General features: G+C 37.9%; 2 long non-coding RNA genes across 2 annotated transcripts in view; both read right to left on the minus strand.

The window, feature by feature from the left end:
* LOC110874321 overlaps positions 1 to 341 on the minus strand; it is a 512-nt gene extending 171 nt beyond the window's left edge. The window contains exon 1 of the long non-coding RNA XR_002555843.2: positions 204 to 341. This is a non-coding gene — a long non-coding RNA (uncharacterized LOC110874321). The remainder of the gene's footprint in view (positions 1 to 203) is intronic.
* Positions 342 to 1,087: 746 nt separating this feature from the next.
* On the minus strand, positions 1,088 to 2,703 carry LOC110874323. Its single transcript, XR_002555844.2, has 5 exons — positions 2,429 to 2,703; positions 2,257 to 2,352; positions 2,088 to 2,186; positions 1,872 to 2,009; positions 1,088 to 1,552 (listed from the first exon to the last, which is right to left on the minus strand). It is a non-coding gene; the product is annotated as an uncharacterized LOC110874323 (long non-coding RNA).
* Between the last annotated feature and the right edge of the window lie 17,381 nt (positions 2,704 to 20,084).

Below are 20,084 nucleotides of genomic sequence, written 5' to 3' on the forward strand. Positions count from 1 at the left end.
GATTTTAAAACAAGTTTAGTTTAGACTTCTAAAACTAAACCAAAAAACCAAACGTGTAATTCTGTTCCGGTTTATAACGGTTTCAGCCTTTTGAAACCGAAAACCAAACCACAAAACCGAATATGTAATTTGCTTCGGTTTTAAACAGTTTTTGGTAAAATCGGTTTAAAACCGAATAACACCCCTAATAAACGAAACGATACCTTTAGCGAGGCTCGGGTAGAGTTGCCCGTCTCGCGTTAGCGCCATCATCACCTGCGGCAGTTCATCACCTCTATCCAGTGCCATAATCTCATACATATCGTGTCAAGTTCACAAACAAATGTTATTTCATATATCAAAATGAGTCTTAAATACAAGATGCAAACAGGAATATGTAAACATGGAGATGTGATAAACATGGAAATGTGGAGTGTTTAAAATGGTCTAACATTCAAGCTAGATAATTTACTACCGAGATCATGTACATTCAAACCAATAAGCTTTATTTGCAACCCGAAGTTGCATACCTCTCATCCATTTCACATAACAAACCTCCCACATACCCTAACTTTGACCAATTTGACCCAAAACTCGCATAACCGTTAATTTCAGTACAGTTTCAACTCACATAACCATTAATTAACAACAAATCCACTTACATAACACTCAAATTTCACAAATTCAAACACAAAGTAACTTAAAACACTCACCAAATCCACGACAAACACATCCGAAACAGTTTGTAGTACAGTTTCAACTCTCATAACCATTAATTAACAACAATCCACATGAATTACACTCAAGTTCACATATCCAAAGTTCAAACACAAAATTATTAGCTCAAACTATATACAGTTAAACGGTTACCAGTATTAAAACCAGATCTGAACATAAGACGATGAGGATTAACACGAGCAGCAGCGGATCTCGGAGAAGTTAATTGCCAGTTAGTTGAACCCTAGCCTTTAGTTCTCTAGATCTTTGAAGTTTTGAAAATGGAATAAAATTGGTAGATTCAGATCTGCAACCACTAAAATCAACCAAAAACAACAGATTCAACAACAGATACAAAGTAAACTAAAGCTAGATTAAACGATTACCGGTACTAAACCAGATCTGAACAGAAGACGATGATGATTAACATAAGCAGCAGCCGATCTCGGAGAAGATGGTTTATAACGTTACCAAGAGGTCAACCCCAGTGGAAACATTGAAACCAAACCCCTTGTTGCAGCTTATCCTCGACAACAGTTGCACCAACAAGAATCAAATCCTTTTCCATCATGTCAGAGACCCGTTCAAGCATTGCCTCGCAAACAGAATTTTAACCAGATCCAAATCAGACTCAAATAACAAACAAAAAACATTAGATGTGGTTTATAACGGTACCTAGAGGTCAACCACAGTGGATAATTAAATTGAAAATGAGCGAATAAAACTAAAAAATATTTTAATACATCCTTTCGACATGACAATAGGTACCGTTTCTAATGTTGCAATCAAATCCAATGCGAGCATTAGTTTTTTGAAATAGCCTGGCCACTTTAGAAAATATTCCCAACAGCTTCCACTACATCAAATTAACAGAAACATAGCAGATGATAATTTAGTAAGCATTTTAAGTCAATAACTCAAGATCATTTCTTGTGTTAAAGATGCAAGTCAACCCACTCATGTGGGATTTCAATAATTTGGTTCAAATAAATTATTGTATTCAATTACTCAAAATTATTGAGTAGGGGCAAAATAGGGAAAATATGAGAAATGACTGAATTTCCATCTCGCGTGTGCCAAACTAGTTATGGATTTTTAAGAAAATAAAGCACAGTTCTAAAAAAAAAAAAATACATCTGGTTGGAAATATGCATGGAAAATGACTACAAACTCACAATCGGTCACATATTGAAATCTTTACGAAGAGCACCAGCTTTGTGTCCTTTTTTGTTGTTTCTAGTTTCATATTTGACATTCACTCCTCTTTATGGATCTTTTTACACTTCAATTCCACCAATGTCTGCAAATAATTACTGAATTCATTCGCAATTCGTAAACATCACTTATCCTTTGACTATTTGAGATATCAAATGTAAAGGGGTGGGGGGTACCATTAGAACTTTATTGGTGAAGTCATTAAGAACCTGAACAATGAAAAAGTTGGACGGCCACGCGAGTGAACACACAGATCCGGTAGAGAGCTTGTATACCTGAACAATGAGACCATCAGACAACCATATAAATGAACACAGAAATGAGAACGAAAGAAAAGAATAATACCACAGCCAGTACCTTCAACTTCAAACGGTAGATCTGGCCACCAAACGGTAGATCTGTGTCATCGCCACCATCTTCCACCCACAACCACCAGGTAATCTGAAATATTACACAGATCCGATTCAAATAACAAAAAAAAAGATATGGTAAAAAGTAAGGTACCGAGCGGTCAAACCAGTCGATCTAGTGTCGGATCTAGATAGATTCATCACTGAGGAAGCGTAGATCTTGAAGCGACTTATAAAGAAACCCTAGAATCACCTGGAGAAAGGGAGGAGATGGTTAACAAAACTGAAGCACATATATCGCCTGAGATCACCACACCATTGTTGGATCTGGTGAGATCTTGCTCATACCACAGATCTCGTGAAACCCTAAATTGAAAAGCACGAGAGAGAGAGAGAGAAAGAAGGAGGAGCGGCTGTAGATGAAATGAAGTTAGGGTTTAGAAATCGAGTGAAAGAAACTTTATATTGGATCCATAAGAGGTAAAACGGGTCAAAGAGATCCGGTTAGGATCCATGAGCTGCTCTGCGTGTTGAAGAAAGTTTCAACACATTCATGCTTAAATGCTTGTACAATGGGCTTCAAATGGTTGTACAATGGCAAATGACCATTCTTGCCCTTCCTATATGCTTATTAAAGTAGTATGTATGTATGCATGCATGCATGCATGCATGCATGCATTCATGCATGCATGTATGTATGTATGTATGTATGTATGTATGTATGTATGTATGTATGTATGTATGTATGTATGTATGTATGTATGTATGTATGTATGTATGTATGTATGTATGTATGTATGTATGTATGTATGTATGTATGTATGTATGTATGTATGTATGTACGTACGTACGTACGTACGTACGTACGTACGTATGTATGTATGTATGTATGTATGTATGTATGTATGTATGTATGTATGTATGTATGTATGTATGTATGTATGTATGTATGTATGTATGTATGTTTGTTTGTATGTATGTATGTATGTATGTATGTATGTATGTATGTATGTATGTATGTATGTATGTATGTATGTATGTATGTATGTATGTATGTATGTATGTATGTATGTATGTATGTATGTATGTATGTATGTATGTATGTATGTATGTATGTATGTATGTATGTATGTATGTATGTATGTATGTATGTATGTATGTATGTATGTATGTATGTATGTATGCATTCATGCATGCATGCATGTATGTATGTATGTATGTATGTATGTATGTATGTATGTATGTATGTATGTATGTATGTATGTATGTATGTATGTATGTATGTATGTATGTATGTATGTATGTATGTATGTATGTATGTATGTATGTATGTATGTATGTATGTACGTACGTACGTACGTACGTACGTACGTACGTACGTACGTACGTACGTACGTACGTACGTACGTACGTACGTACGTACGTACGTACGTACGTACGTACGTATGTATGTATGTATGTATGTATGTATGTATGTATGTATGTATGTATGTATGTATGTAGTATGTATGTGTACGTATACGGTATATATGTATGTATGTATGTATGTAGTATGTATGTGTACGTATATGCATGTTTGTATCTATATATATGTGTATGTGGATGTCATTATATTTGTTACTAAGTGTGCATTTGTATACATGTATGTGTGTGTGTGTGTATGTATGTATGTATGTATGTATGTATGTATGTATGTATGTATGTATGTATGTATGTATGTATGTATGTATGTACGTATGTACGTATGTACGTATGTACGTATGTACGTATGTACGTATGTACGTATGTACGTATGTACGTATGTACGTATGTACGTATGTACGTATGTACGTATGTATGTATGTAGGGCTACCAGTTCCACAGGTCCATTCTGTTTGTGATTGTTAAACTTCTGTTTATTAAACTTGTGTTCTGTTTGTTAAATAGTATGCTGCTCTGTTTGTTAAACTTCTGTTTATGTTCGGTAAACTTCTGTTCTGTTTGTTAAACAGTATGCTGTCTCGTTGTCATATTAATTGTTGTCGGATTAAACATCCAAAAAGGTGCACGTGATGTAACTTACTAGACAAATGTACATTGAGTAAGAGTAAATTATATTTTTAAAACAAACAAAGTTTATCTAGGTTAAATGATATATATATATATATATATATATATATATATATATATATATATATATATATATATATATATATATGATCTATCTCTGTCAGTTGTACCAAGCATGAAAGGAGAATATTGAATGGAAGCATATTATCGCCTGATTTTGTTTCCCTTTTTTTATATATAGATTTATTTGTTTGCTCATGTCATAATCATTATTTGACTTATTTGTGTATTTTTAATTTTAATATGCATGGTATTTCATTTCAGGTACTATTTTTTTAAAAAGATGGACGAATTCGTTTGTTTGATTAAACCTCTCATGAATGTCTATGGCTTGATTTGTCATTAATTCTTTAGTCAAAATCATAAGCTTCATACAAGAAGCAACATTGATTATTTAAGATAAAAACAATAGTTTTATATTTACCCCATTTTAGATAATAAGCTTTAGGTATTTTTGCTTTTGGAGTTGCTGAGAAAATGCCCACCACATGGCATTAGGGCATGAGAGTTAGTTGACACTATGTTTTCATTATCTAGTTATAGGAATTTCCTAAATAAAGGAAAATGATAGCATTTCCTACACATATTTGTTTTTTAGTCTACATTTCGATATAAATATTATTGAAAGTTTGTATTCAAAATAACATTTAATATTTGTCTTTATAAGGTTACATTTTTAAGTTACACTTATATTGTGGAATGCTTGTAAGTTTGCATTAACTTTTCTTTTTATTTTTATAGACCCGTTGGAGGTGGGATCCGGCAAGTGAACAACTCATACATGAAGGGTTTATTAACGTGCTAAAGACACGTTATAGTGACATAATGAGGCATTTGAGAATAACTTCCACAAGGATGGCATCACGCGTCCGAGAAGATATGGATCCAAATAATTATCTACAATTTGACATAATTCGTGATTATCCGCCTCATTCAATGTCTCTTGAAGTATGGCGTGGATTATGTAGGGTAAGCAAGTTAGTACCTTTTTTTGTCTTATTATTGCCTTTAACATATGATACACACATATACATACACACTCTTTATAGCGTTAGAACACACCTGGTTGGCTTAACAAGTCTAAGAGTGGGTCAAGAAACCGCAGGAGCGCTGATATAAGTGGGAAGTCATCGCGACACACGGGTGGATCAATGGGATATGCTGAGCGTCGTGCCCGGATGGTAAGCTAATCATACTTATAATCTTAAGTAATTGCTTTTACTTGAACATTTTACATTAACTGCACTCTATTTTATGTAGAAAAGGAAAATGAACGAGGAATCCAATTTTAAACAAATCTTTCTGGAAACCCATCTCACTAAAGAATGCAACAAAAATTATGGGACGGGGACATTGACATATATAACTTGGAGGAATTGAAGTTTTGTACGAAACGAGCCGAAAAAGTATATGTAAGTTAGCTTTATTATTTGAGTATTATTTTGCTGTTATAGTTAACTCTTATTATTTTGGGATTTTTACATATATCCCCTTATTAAGATCCTTTATGACATATTTACCCAACCTTAGCGTATCTATTGCAGTTACAATCACGTTGTTTTGATAAATTGTAGGGGGATTATTTGAGGGCGATGGAAGATGTTTATGAGCCGAACTTCAGTGTGTATCCAGATGACCCTGCGGTGTGGGCACGTATGATTGGAGAAGGTCGCACGCGTCGTGTATATGGGATAGGATCTTCAGATCTACAATACTTGGTGACCGGGACATGTTCTTCTTCTGTCGGGTCTGCACCATCGCAAGCAGAGTACCAACGGTCTCAAGAAGAGGTATCTTTATTACTATTTGGTATTACTAAATGTTAAAAATGTTGGTTCTTTTCTTTTGCCTCAAAACATTTCTTTATATAATGTATTTACTAATTATAACTATATATATTTTAACAACTTTTTAGGCTCAAGTTATGCGAACCCGAATCGTTGATCTTGAAGCTCGGGTTCAAGAAGAAAGGAATCTACTTGTATCTCGTCTTGAAAAAGAAAGGGATCTACTTGCAACTCGTCTTGACGATGAAAGGAAAGCAAGGGAAGAACTTCAAAAACAACTTCAAGAGTTTATGAAGAATTGGCGTCCTCCCTCTAATTAGATGTTTTTGATATCTTTTTGGAATTACGTTGAATTGTATTAGCTTACGGTTTAAGCATATTGGAACTTGCGTTGTAACGCATGATTTTTGAATTTATGTCATTATAAATTCGGTGAATTTTGTAAAACAGGTTTTTGGTATTACAGATTATTTCTGGAATTTTTCGCCAGAAAAATGCAGAAATATCATTTATTTTTTTTGCAGATTTTTTTTTATTTAATAAATTAGGTGGTTGGAAATGTGTCACAACATAAATAGCTTTTGTCGGAAAACGGTCAAAAATAGTAGACCTTTTTTCTTTATTTTGTCAGAAATTTGTCACAAAACATACTCAGTTTTCGTAGAAAATTTGTAACAACACTTCTTATTTATTTGTTGAAAATGGGTCACAAAAATTCCTCGGAAATTTGTAACAACACTTCTAATTTATTTGTAGAAAATGGGTCACAAAAAATACTCAGTTTCCTCGGAAATTTGTAACAACACTTCTAATTTATTTGTAGGAAGTGGGTCACAAAAAATACTCAGTTTCCTCGGAAATTTGTAACAACACTATTTATTTGTAGGAAGTGGGTCACAAAAAGTACTCAGTTTCCTAGGAAATTTGTAACAACACTTCTAATTTATTTGTAGGAAATGGGTCACAAATAATGTTGTATTAAAATTTGTTAATTTTTTTTGTTTTTTTTTTGTCAGAAATGTGTAGCCAAAAAAATAAATCCTAAAAGATAATAATTAAATATATTGTAGGAGATTCGTAGCAATTTGCGACGTAGAAAATGTGTAGGAAGTTGCGTAGGAAATGCGTTGAAAACGAGTTTCCTACGAGTTGTTTTCCTACATCAGGTGTTTGTCATAAATGTGTAGAAAAACCAGTTTTATGACGCATTTCCTAGGAAAATTGGTGTAAGAAATTTCAGATTTTCTAGTAGTGCCTTTACCCGGGCTTGGGACCGGCAATTATAAACTAAAACTTTATAGTTGGCGAAGTTAAAACAAATTTGTTGAAAGTTTTACGTTTTGTATAACTTAAGTATATGTTTAAATAAAATTGTTTTTTCTAGCTTTAACTAAGGCAAATTGTTTTATGAAAGAATCGTAATCAATTTCTTCTAAAAAATCTCTTTCAATTGACATAATAGCTAAGCCGTTTAATCTTTCTTGTGACATTGTAGATCTTAAATAATTTTTTATTAGTTTTAATTTGGAAAAACTACGTTCTGCTGAAGCAACGGTTACAGGAATGGTTAACATAATTCTATACGCAATATATGCATTTGGAAAAGAATTAAAGTTTTTAATATATTAATAAGTGTGTCAGACTCCACATGTATTATATCTCTTAGCATTTTCAGTTCTTCAAATAAATCTAAACGATTAACATCAACATGATTATCATGTTTCCAAAACTTTTCAAGATCAATGCACTTCTTTTCTAAAGTTTATTCATTAAAGGATTTTAACTTTTTTATACTAAACAGAAAGCCAAAATTATTATCAAACTCTTTGAATTGCTCAAATATACTTTCGAGTGAAACAGAAACTTGATCTACTATGTATAAAAAGTAATCCGTTCTGAAAGAGTCTATAGGAGTTTTCAAAGTTTCATTATCAGCATTTTCATCAAATCTTCTATCTCTTTGAATAATACGTTTTTCACGAAAACTAGGTTCAATGCACATCTTTAAAGCAAGTTCCTTAGCCGTAATCATAGCTTTTTCAAATCCTTCGTCCCTGTACTTTTTAAAATAATAGATAAGTCTATCTAGTTGTTTTTTAGCAACGTCAATACACATGTCTTTTGATTGTAAATTTTTACTAACTAAATTAACAGCATATAAAACATCATACCAAATAACCATCGCTAATAAAAATTCAAATTTTTCCATTGACTAGGATCAACAAAATTCATAGGTATTTCATCGGTTGTAAATTCATCATTTGTAGGTGTATCGTTGTTTGTAGGCTCATTATTTGTAGGTGTATCATTTGTAGGTTCATTAGTTGTAGGTGTATTGCTTTCATTTGTAGGTTCATCTTTTGTAGGTTGACTTGTTGTAGGTGTACAAAATTTTAGAAGTGCTCCCTTTTGTAATTCAATTAAAGCTTCTTGTTTACGTTTTTTTTTTTTTTTTTTTTTTTTGCCTTTTTGAATGATCGGATTCAAAAGTTCTAATTCGATTTGACATTGTTAAATATAACTCAATCCTAGTGCCTAAATAACAAGATCATGTCAACAAACAACCAAGCCTAGTGCTTAAACAACTAATGATTCAGAAAAATAGCAAATTATGAAAGAAGAATGAGGATATCAGATCTAACCTGTGCCACACCCACACTGCCACAAATTGAAGAACTGAATAAGCCCTAATTCCCGAATCAATCAACGTCTGCCACAAATTAATCAGCGCTTGCCACTGCCACAAATCGAAGAAAAAAAACTGAATCGATCGAACAACAGATTCTATTTAATCGAAGAACTGATTTATCGGTAATCACACGATAGTCAAATGGAAGAACTGATTTATCAGTAAGAAGTGATCAAACAGATTATTTGTTTGTAATCGAACAACAGAGGGTTTGGTTGTAATCGAACAATAGTGATTTAATCAGTATTCAGTAAGAAGTGATCGAACAACAGTTACAGCAGATGGTTTGTTTAATTGTTTGTAATCGAACAAATGAATAATATAGGGTTTGTTTAACAGTGATTTAATCAGTAAAAAAAGCCCTAATAAATCGAAGAAATAGCCATTAGTTAATTGGTAATTACTTACCGACGATTCATTCTTCAATTGCATCATCACCGCCGCCTGATTGAAGAACCAAATGATGTACAGCAGCAGGCCAACAGCGACCGTCCATTCTCCAATACATTGATACATGCGCGTCCCGTGTTTTGTTGTGTGAGGCCTTTTATGTTTTTTTAAAAGTTAAAACGGGCCTTTCAAGTTATGGACTGTTTCTTATAAAACTAAAATTGGGCCTACTATAGAAAAAACCCACAATAAATTTGAGGCCTTCCAATTTGGGTGGCCGTAGGCCTGTGCCTAGGGTCCAAAGCCCATTGGGCCGGCCCTGATATATCCTATTGAGCAAAATGTTTTACTCAAATGTGCATTTGTATTTTTTTATGTATGTTAGGTTGCAAGATATCTAGAAAGACTTAGATCATCACCAATGCATAGCATTTACAATGCATTTGATAAGTGTGAGATGATGATTTGGAAGAGAGAGAGCAAAATGTTTGTGGCTAACTGCTAACACTTAAGGATAGAGAAAGGAATTGTGAGTAAGTATGTAATTAATAAAGAAAGAAACTGAAAATAAAATATATTATATGGTGAAGTGGCAAAATTCTTCTAAGAATCTACATGTAGCATTGGGTTTGGTCTTAGACCGGTGGGTGTGGGCGTTTTGGTGTGGGTGTTTTGGCCCTTTAACGTCGGATGCTCTACCCTGGGTTGGCGTTTTGGTGGGCGTTGCCTGTCACACCCCGGCCGCGTTAAAACAACAAAACCGCGGCGGAAACATCGGGGAGTATCGTAACAGAATCATTGTTTCACAACACATGGATATTGAAGTTATGTTTTATTGAATTATTAAGTGTTTAACATTGTCTTAAAGTAAAACAAACGAGTTCAACATATTGTCTTTCTTGTTTTATGTCACTAAGACCTCGTTCATTCCTACATGAGCATGCATCATAGTCATCAAACAACAGCACCTAAAACATATGTGAAAATAAAGTCAACATAAAAATGTCGGCGAGTACATAGGTTTTGTGAGTGTGTCAAATTCATGGCTCGTATATGTATTGCAATACCTCATATGACTACTAGAGTCGATAATTGAAATCCATGTATCGAAAAGTGTTTGGTATTGCATTATAATTTACCAAGTAAGACAAGTTGGTTATATGTTCGTGAAAACCTCGTTGCCATGAATTTTGACCCAAAACATTTGCTTTTGTAAACCAAATAGTAAATCATCTCGTGAGAAAACTTGTATGGTTTATATCATTTAGTAAACCTCGTTGCGTGACATCTTTTGAAATCATTCTCCCAAGTGAACTAAATAACGCCACGGAATGTAATATGATAAAAGCACTTATATATAAGAAGTACCATCGGCGTATCTACTATGCTTGTTGGGTTCGTAGGCTTTAGGGTAGCCGGCCCTAGTTAGGGTTAGCCGGCCCTAGTTAGTAGGCCCACTTAGTTAACTTGTCGACCAAGTAGAAAACCCTAATCTTGTTCTATAAATACCTGATATAGGTATAATTGTAGTCTGTGTCATTCTGAAAATAGTTATGAGCATCTAATAAAAGTGAAACCCTAGTTGCAACCCGTGGACGTAGGTCACCTTGACCAAACCACGTTCTCGTGTTCTTTATTTTCTGCTAGTGTGTGTGTTTGTTCCGCTTCCGCTCAGGCCTACTCTGATTCGATACCCCTAACAAGTGGTATCAGAGCTAAAGGTTCAGTTAAATACACGGTTCACACGGTTATCGCAGGAGAGGGAGAGAGAGCTGGACGAGAGATCTTGATCTGCTGTTGCTGTCGTCGCCGCTGACTTGTTTACGACCCATACATATTCTCTGGTTAAGGCTCGTAAGGTCTAGGGTTTGCGCCATAGGGTTTGCTGTTGCAGATCTGGTGGTTTTAGGGTGTTTAGCGATTAGGGTTTCAGTTCTTGAACCCTGGTTTTTCGCTAATTTTACGCTTGGGTTTGCAAGATAAGTCGCTGGTTTGGGTACTTCGGGTTTCTGGTTTATTGAAAGTTGCTCGAGTTTCGGTTGCTTGGTTCCTTGTTTTTTTTCTTCTGGTTTTCTCGTTTGTTATGGCTGAAGAAGGGAAGTTCCAAATCGAGAAGTTCAACGCTACTGATATTGCATGGTGGAGAATGAAAATAGAGGTGTTGCTTGGTGAATGCGATTTGGATGTGGTATTGGAAGAAAAACCTGCTCGAATGGATAAAGCTGCCGAAGCAATTTGGAACTCAAAGGACAAAAAGCAAGAGGTTAGCAACTGTGGGCATGAAGTTGGATGATGACACTCAGGCTGTGGCTTTGTTATCTTCCTTACTTGATAGCTGGTCAGGATTTGTGACAACGGTCACTGAAACTGCTAGAACTGGAAATTTGAAGTTTGATCGGGTCCGGGGTAGTGTTTTGGGTGAAGACATTCGCCGGATGAACACTAGTGGAGGATCTACTTCTGGTATGCTCAGTGTTAGCAGGGGAAAAGGAAATAACAAAAGTAGTGGGAGTCGTGGGGTGATTCCCACTTCGATCGGATGACTTGGACTTGACGAAGTTCCATTGTTTAATACGTTGTCACACCGTCTCGAGCAAACCGCGAAACTTTCAAACTAAACAAATTTACAAGTTTGCAAAACGATCAGATTGTGGGACGGATTGTCGTCCGATCGGATTTCCATCCGATCGAATGACCATCCTGCCGTGAGCTTGTTCTCACTAGAATTGTCTCGCCAATCGGATCGCCTTCCGATTGAATGACCATTCGATCGAGCAACATGAAAGGTAGAGATACTTCTCTAATTTTAAAATGCTACAACGAAAACTTCAAAGCCATCATACAACAACACATCTATCCCAAACGAATGTCAATCCGACCGAATGGCCATCCGATCGGATGACCATCCGAACGGATTGACATCCGATCGAATGACCATCTGTTCGGATGACCATTCGTCACTTGGTTCTCTTGCATCGTTTAATGCGCCGTTCTTCGCTTATAATATCGTTCTGTAATCAGGCTAACTCTCCAACGCTCCATTCAATCCAAGAGAGTGTTTATTTACTAAACACAATCTGTGAGTATACTCGAACCCTTTTTATCACACTTTTTGGTGTACATACGTTTCTATCAAACCAAACTAATCGAATGCTTAACTATTTTATCACTGCGGATGACTGAATTACATATTTACACGTGATGCAAGTTACATATGTGCTAGTACATTTACTCGCGACGTCCCGCCTTAACTAGTATAGTACTATAGCACCCGACGGGGTCTAGTTAGGATGAATAGTAATTGCATATCGCAGCTCGAGTGACTTAGCTGGTAGTATCTATCATGTATATATGTTGTGTATCTCGTTTATGTATGTGGTAATTCGCAACACTTTTTATCTACAATGCTACCCTATCAAAACTTGTATACTCGCCAATACTTTTGTATTGACGTTATTTTAACGTATGTTGCAGGTTTAGTCGCAGTCTACATCAAATAATTCTAGGAAGTCTAGAAACACATCTAAAATCTAGGTTGTCGGATTTGTATTGTTTGAGAGAACATGAAATTCGTAACAGCTTATGTGATTGTATTTATTTATTAGTATGGGATAATGAACGCATTAAATATTGTCGCAATTTAGTTGTTATGGATTCTCTTCAGCAATCTGATTCGCTTAGAGCCATGCCCCGATGATTCCGTCATCGGTTAGGGTGTGACAGATTGGTATCAGAGCCATAACTTTAGGGAATTAGGTGAAATCTTATGACTCGACCTAGTCCGGGAAATGAGTCAGGTTGACCTAGTCTATACTCTAAGTACCAACAGACCAGGCTTCGTGCGAACTCGGTAGGGGTTATTACAAGCCTACTTTTGATACTCTCGCTCAAACTGCTAAAACTACAACTTTGTGTGAACACTGCGTACTACAGCTTCACACAAAGAAGCCTTTCCTAAGGCTGTAACACTACTAGCCTTTCCTAAGGCTGACACAAAACATACGTTTTCGAAAATACTCGCATAACACAACCGAGTGGTCAAGTCGAGTTTAGGTGTGAAAGCTAAGAACTCTCGATAAGATCGCTTACTCAGCGCATTGTTCTAGCACGAGAACCTCTCGTTGAGCTAGGAGTGACATCCATATCTCAACGAAAATCTGCATTTCGAAATCTAGTTGAACTCCCGAATTTATTCGACGAGCCCAACCACGGCTAGGAGCGAAGTTATTGGGTCAGGGGTGAAACCCGTATCTTAATAACCCATTCCACTCCCTAAAATGGTTTTCAAAAGCTCTCACCAAAGACTCGACTATATCAATGACTCGAGTCGCGTGATGACTAGGAGGACGAATGCCATAAGCTGCATCCTACTGGAAGCATAGTCTACTAGACAAAATGCGTGCACGAATTTGTTGAGGATAGTTGAGTTACTTGGGTAGTCGATGCTTAAACACCCAAGGCACTATGTCTACATTTTTCTAGCCTACGATTCACCGGTTTCACGCTTTACCGAACTTATTTACGCTTATGTGTTAACGATTTGAATTTTACGCTTTAACGATTTCTCGATTTATCGATTTTCGCCTCCGCTTTATAAACCCATAACTCGCACAGCCATCGCAATCTAAAACAAAAACCGAATGTTCGCAACAAAACTAAAGTCTAATTTCTCGCTCTCGCTCTCGCTCTTCAACGCGCCCTTGCGTATTCTACACCGACATGTATGTGTATAAGTATAAGCCACACACTGATTATATATATACAAACAAATCACCTGTGTGAGAACTTAGGAATCTCGTGTCTCCTATGTGGCTCCTATGTGAATATGTATTACTATACTACCTGCAACAAGTTTTGAACGCGCTCAATCGCATCGCTAACTCGAAAATCATTATGATCGAATCTCACTCCAAATCTCTCTCTGTCCAGATGTCTTCAAACGATTCTACCTCGAGACGAATAGCTAGGAGAAGAGCTAGACAAAGCGCCGATATGAGGATTACCTTGCTTGTGGCTAAGGAAGTGGCCAAGGTCATTCCTCAAATTGTCGCTCAGGTTCACTCTCTCGGCAACTCTCGAACTTTGGAAGACTCTAAGACAGAAGCGCCGCAATCTGCTTTCCTCTACAAACACTTCAAAGTCTGTGACCCGATGGTCTTCACAGGTGAAGGAGGTGTATCTCAGCTACTCCAGTGCTTCGATTCTATCGAGGTTACCCTTCGTCAGAGTGGGTGCCCTGATCCTTTTCGTACTACATGCACTACTGGAGTACTTCAATCACGAGCACTCGAGTGGTGGACAGCCGAACGTAATAAACGCGGGATCCACGCAGCTTACGCTCTCTCCTGGAATGAGCTGAAGGAGCTCATGAAGAAAGAATACTGCCCTCCCTACGAGGTTCAGAAGTTAGAAGACGAGTTTTGGAAAATCACACAAGCCGAAGGTGACAACGTCGGCTACACAACAAGGTTCAAACAGCTTAGCATCATCTACCCAAGTCAAGTTGACACTTCGGAAAAAGCCATCAAGAAGTACATTTGCAGCTTGCCTGAGTGTGTGGGTGATTTTGTCGAGGCTGCGAGACCTGCTACCATCGAAGAAACCTATCGCTTGGCTGCAGAAATCAACGACAAGCGAGTCATAGAAGGATTATTCTCCAAGAATCTCACCAAGAAGGTTAGCCAAGTTATCACCGTATTATCTGATGGCACTACCGAGTCGTCTGACGAATCCACCGATGCTACCGACTATTCTACTGACTCATCTGACGACGACATGCTGCCACAAGACGCCAACGAGCCCGGCCGCAAGCGAAAGAACCCGAGCTTTGAAAATGCAGCAACAGATTCGCACCAAGAAATCCTGAACCCCGAACCTCTTCAGTCAGTCCCAGTTCACTTGAAGTCCGCCTACACTGGAACTCATCCCCTATGTCACATGTGTACGAATCATCACCCGGCAGAAGCTAACTGTCGCTATTGCGGAAATTGCAACTGTCTAGGTCATCTTACCCATCACTATCGCACAGGGCCACGAACTTGAGGAACGCCAGCAGCAATAGCATTCCCCGCAGAAGTCTACCACAACATCAACTATGCTTATAACGATATTGTAATGATACGATTTTCGCCGTTAATTTCCTTATGTGTTGAACTTATTCTATATCTCGACGAATGTTGACTCTATCCATCTCTTTCTCGTACACTCGCACACGGTATTTATACTAGCACCCTATACTATATAATGTGTTTTACCCCCACTACGCGTTCTTGAAATAAGGTACGATAAACGTGCAAGGATCAAATTAATCGCGGGTGCACATGGGATTACTGGGGTCAGTGCACGGAGATCGTAGTAAGTTTCAATGATGCCATAACGTTAAAAGCATGGTTAAGCGTGGTGGATACGCCGCTGGTACTTCCTATATATAAGCATCTTAACCATGTTAACACAGTGTGACACCTATTCACGGGACAGAGGCGTGTGGTTGAAGCATGGTGGATACGCCGCTGGTACTTCCTATATATAAGTGCTTCGCCATGCCGACCAATTTATTGTGAAGAAAGTGCCATGCGACGTTGAACGTTATTAGACCAAGAATACTACTGAAACTATTTTCGACACACTAAACTACATCGCAAGGCGTAACAATCTCATCGCAACTCAAGCGTATCATCGCTAGACTTTTCGTAAGTCAGCACGCTCGAAATCGCACCATCGCTGGAAATCTATCTCGCACTCGCTATCGCTTCAACGTTGTTGACACTTACCACTCTATCGCTTATCGCGTATCGCTTGATGTTTGTCGCTTATCGCCCAACGCTTTTCGCTCTAACGCTCATCGCCGCCTTCTTCGCTTATTATTTTCGTTTTCGTTTTCGTTTATCACTCATCGCTTACCGCTTACCGATTATCGCACTCGCTCATATCGCAGAACTGAGTCCGTAAAAGGCTTCATCACTCAGTTTATTCCACCCTTCTTCTAAACTTAATTCAACCATCTCTTTCTTGGACCAAGGGAACGAAAATCTATCAGAACCATGTTGACACACGCGACACTACTTCACGGGACGGAGTCCATATGGCTAAAGCATGGTGGATACGCCGCTGGTACTACCTATATATAAGTGTTTTAGCCATATTGTCAAATTTTCGTGGAAAGGTGCCATATATGTGGGGCCAACTTTAAACTAAAATTTGTAGTATGATTAAAACCTTTTGTGTAAACAAAACTTTTTTCTTACAAAACTTTTACGAAACGAAGGGAGAAATTCCTAAATCAAAACCTTTGACAAAATGAGATTTTCTCGTGACGATGGTGTAACAATCGTCCCAAGTTAACGCCGCGTGATGAGAAAATTTCGTAAAACGAATTTTATTACCTTGAAAACTTTTAATAACTTAACAAAACTTTTCTTATAAGAGCTGGTGTGAACGTCGATACAGTTCAACACAGCACTGTGAGAAAATTTTCATAAAAAAAGTATTTTTCAAACCTTTTCGCATCAAATTAATCAAACTTTTAGAGAAACAAAAACGCTTTTGGATCGCCTATTCGTGATTTACCATCCTTATACGAATCGCCTTACTCGCCGCTCTCGTCTAGTCTCCGCAATGCTTTCACTCGTCAATTTTCGATCGATCGCTTGTTTACCTTGACGCTTCTTATCGCTTCCTCACCTGCATCAATCCTCGCGACCCTCCCTGTGGATTAATTTCGGGAAGAAATTTCCCAAATTAGGGGAGACTGAAACAACCCACACATTCGTGCATTGTTACTACTCATTACACTCGTTCTCGTTACGCCTAGCACCAGAGATTCAGATCATAATGTAACTATATCGCTTACAACACTATATCGCAGTATATTCGCATAATACGCATACTTCGTCGCTATAGGACATCACAACGCGCAAACTAACGCTCACGATGACGTCGAATGAGGACCTATTCTACCCTCCTCGATAGCCGTGAAGTGTCATAACGCAACGCATAATCGAAACGCGCAACCGAAGTCACGCGCAACTCGCGTATCGCATCGCAAACTTGGAAGTGTGGATACTTGTATACAACCTATTGATGAATAATTATAAAATACATATATATATATATATATATATATATGGTTATGTGTGAACAAACTTTCGCAACGCTTAACGATCGAAACAAAACATCGAAACGCAACTCGCCGGAGACCTCCGATCGAATGACCATTCGATCGAATGGCCATCCGTACGGATGACCATCCGATCGGATGGCCATCCGATCCATCGCACTACACCGCCTTCTCTCATTTTCACCTATAAATAGCACCTGTCACATCACTTGAACAGTGATGTGACAGCTCTCGTTCGACCAGCACACTTTTGGGCTATTTCCTCTCACTTCCTCGTGATTCTTGTAAGTTTCTACCTCAAATCTCGTACATCTATCATCTACACACACTTCTTCATCATTTTCACCTTTGAATCTTAACTTTTAACCATGAAATCAACGGATTTAAGGTGTTCTAGGATGATGTCATCATGGAGTTCTTATGAAATTCAAGTTTTGGCCTCGTTCCACCAAGAACAACTCAGATCCAAAGGATTTCCACATGATTAAACACTATTTCCACCTAGATCTAAACATTTTCAAGGTTAAAAGGATTGAAAGATGGTTTTGTAACTTTCTTTCAACTCTTTTACACTCAGTGCACTCAAAACCGATAGAATCGGAGCTCGTTCAGGCCTTCTACTCATTTCTAGTGAAGTGTCGGTCCGAGATCTGGTTTCCTATCAATGAGATAACCGATTTACGAGTTAAACATGAACCACCGTCACGAACAGTAAACTGATCGGACTAGGGTGATTCCCACTTCGGTCGGATGACTTGGACTTGACGAGGTTCCATTGCTTAATACGTTATCACACCGTCTCGAGCAAACCGCGAAACTTTCAAACTAAACAAATTTACAAGTTTGCAAAACGATCAGATTGTGGGACGGATTGCCGTCCGATCGGATTGCACTTGGTCCTCAATACTTAAACATTTTTTCAACATTTTTTTCAAAGATCATCAGTCCTAACGGATTGCCATCCGATCGAATGACCATCCTGCTGTGAACTTGTTCTCACTAGAAATGTCTCGCCAATTGGATCGCCTTCTGATCGAACGACCGTTCGACCGAGTGACCTGAAAGGTAGAGATACTTCTCTGATTTTAAAATTCTACAACAAAAACTTCAAAGCCATCATACACCAACACATCCATCCCAAACAAATGTCAATCCGACCGAATGGCCATCCGATCGGATGACCATCTGAACGGATTGACATCCGATCGAATGACCATCCGTTCGAATTGTCATCCGATCGGATGACCATTCGTCACTTGGTTCTCTTGCGTCGTTTAACGCGCTGTTCTTCGCTTATACTATCGTTCTGTAATCAGGCTAACTCTCCAGCGCTCCCTTCAATCCAAGAGAGTGTTTATTTACTAAACACAGTCTGTGAGTATACTCGAACCCTTTTTATCGCACTTTTGGGTGTAGCATACGTTTCTATCAAACCAAACTAATCGAATGCTTAACTATTTTATCACTTGCGGATGACTGAATTACATATTTACACGTGATGCTAGTTACATATGTGCTAGGACTTTTACTCACGACATCCCGCCTTAACTAGTATAGTACTATAGCACCCGATGGGGTCTAGTTAGGATGAATAGCAATCGTATATCGCAGCTCAAGTGACTTAGCTGGTAGTATCTTTCTTGTATATATGTTGTGTATCTCGTTTATGTATGTGGTAATTCGCAACACTTTTTATCTACAATGCTACCCTATCAAAACTTGTATACTCACCAATACTTTTGTACTGACGTTATTTTAAAGTATGTTGCAGGTTTAGTCGCAGTCTACATCAAATCAAGCTAGAAAGTCTAGAAACACATCTAAAATCTAGGTTGTCGGATTTGTATTGTTTGAGAGAACATGAAATTCGTAAAAGCTTATGTGATTGTATTTGTTTATTAGTATGGGATAATGAATGCTTTAAATATTGTCGCAATTTAGTTGTTATGGATTCTCTTGAGCAATCTGATTCGCCTAGTGCCACGCCCAATGATTCCGCCACCGGTTGGGGTGTGACAAGTTGAATGTGGCCGGGGGTCTAAGTTTAAGCCAGTTAGGGGATTTGGTGATAGTGGGAGCGCGAGTCATGTTCCGGGTACAATCACAAAGAACCGTTGGTTTTGAAGAAGAAGGTTCCGACCGAAGAAAAAAGCTCTCTTGCAAATAGTTTGCAAAATGTGGAGAGTGGTGTTAATTCTCGATGTATCTCTGGAGCTGGAGCTGGAGCTGGTGGATCGTGCAAGCCAGTTGAGATAGAGAATGGGTCTGATAAGACTGTTAGGTTAGAGCTTGTGGGAGCTTCAACTGGTCCCTTAGGTACTTGATGAGAGGTGTGGTTGCAACTAGGTGGCTTGGATGTGACTGAAGTCTTAGCTTGTTCTTGGAACTGGAGGCTGGGAAGACTTGAACGTGATTGATGTTACTAGTGATGGGTTTCTTGGATGCACTCTGTGGACTATGAAAAGCCTCCGAATGGGAGATTGTTGGGTTCATAGGCTTTAGGGTAGCCGGCCCTAGTTAGGGTTAGCCGACCCTAGTTATTAGGCCCACTTAGTTAACTTGTTGACCAAGTAGGAAACCCTAATCGTGTTCTATAAATACCTATAATATAGGTATAATTGTAGTCTGTGTCATTCTGAAAACAGTTATGAGCATCTAATAAAAATGAAACCCTAGTTGCAACCCGTGGACGTATGTCACCTTGACCGAACCACGTTCTCGTGTTCTTTATT

This window comes from Helianthus annuus, chromosome 9, assembly GCF_002127325.2.
Source record: "Helianthus annuus cultivar XRQ/B chromosome 9, HanXRQr2.0-SUNRISE, whole genome shotgun sequence".
NCBI classification, from domain to species: domain Eukaryota; kingdom Viridiplantae; phylum Streptophyta; class Magnoliopsida; order Asterales; family Asteraceae; genus Helianthus; species Helianthus annuus.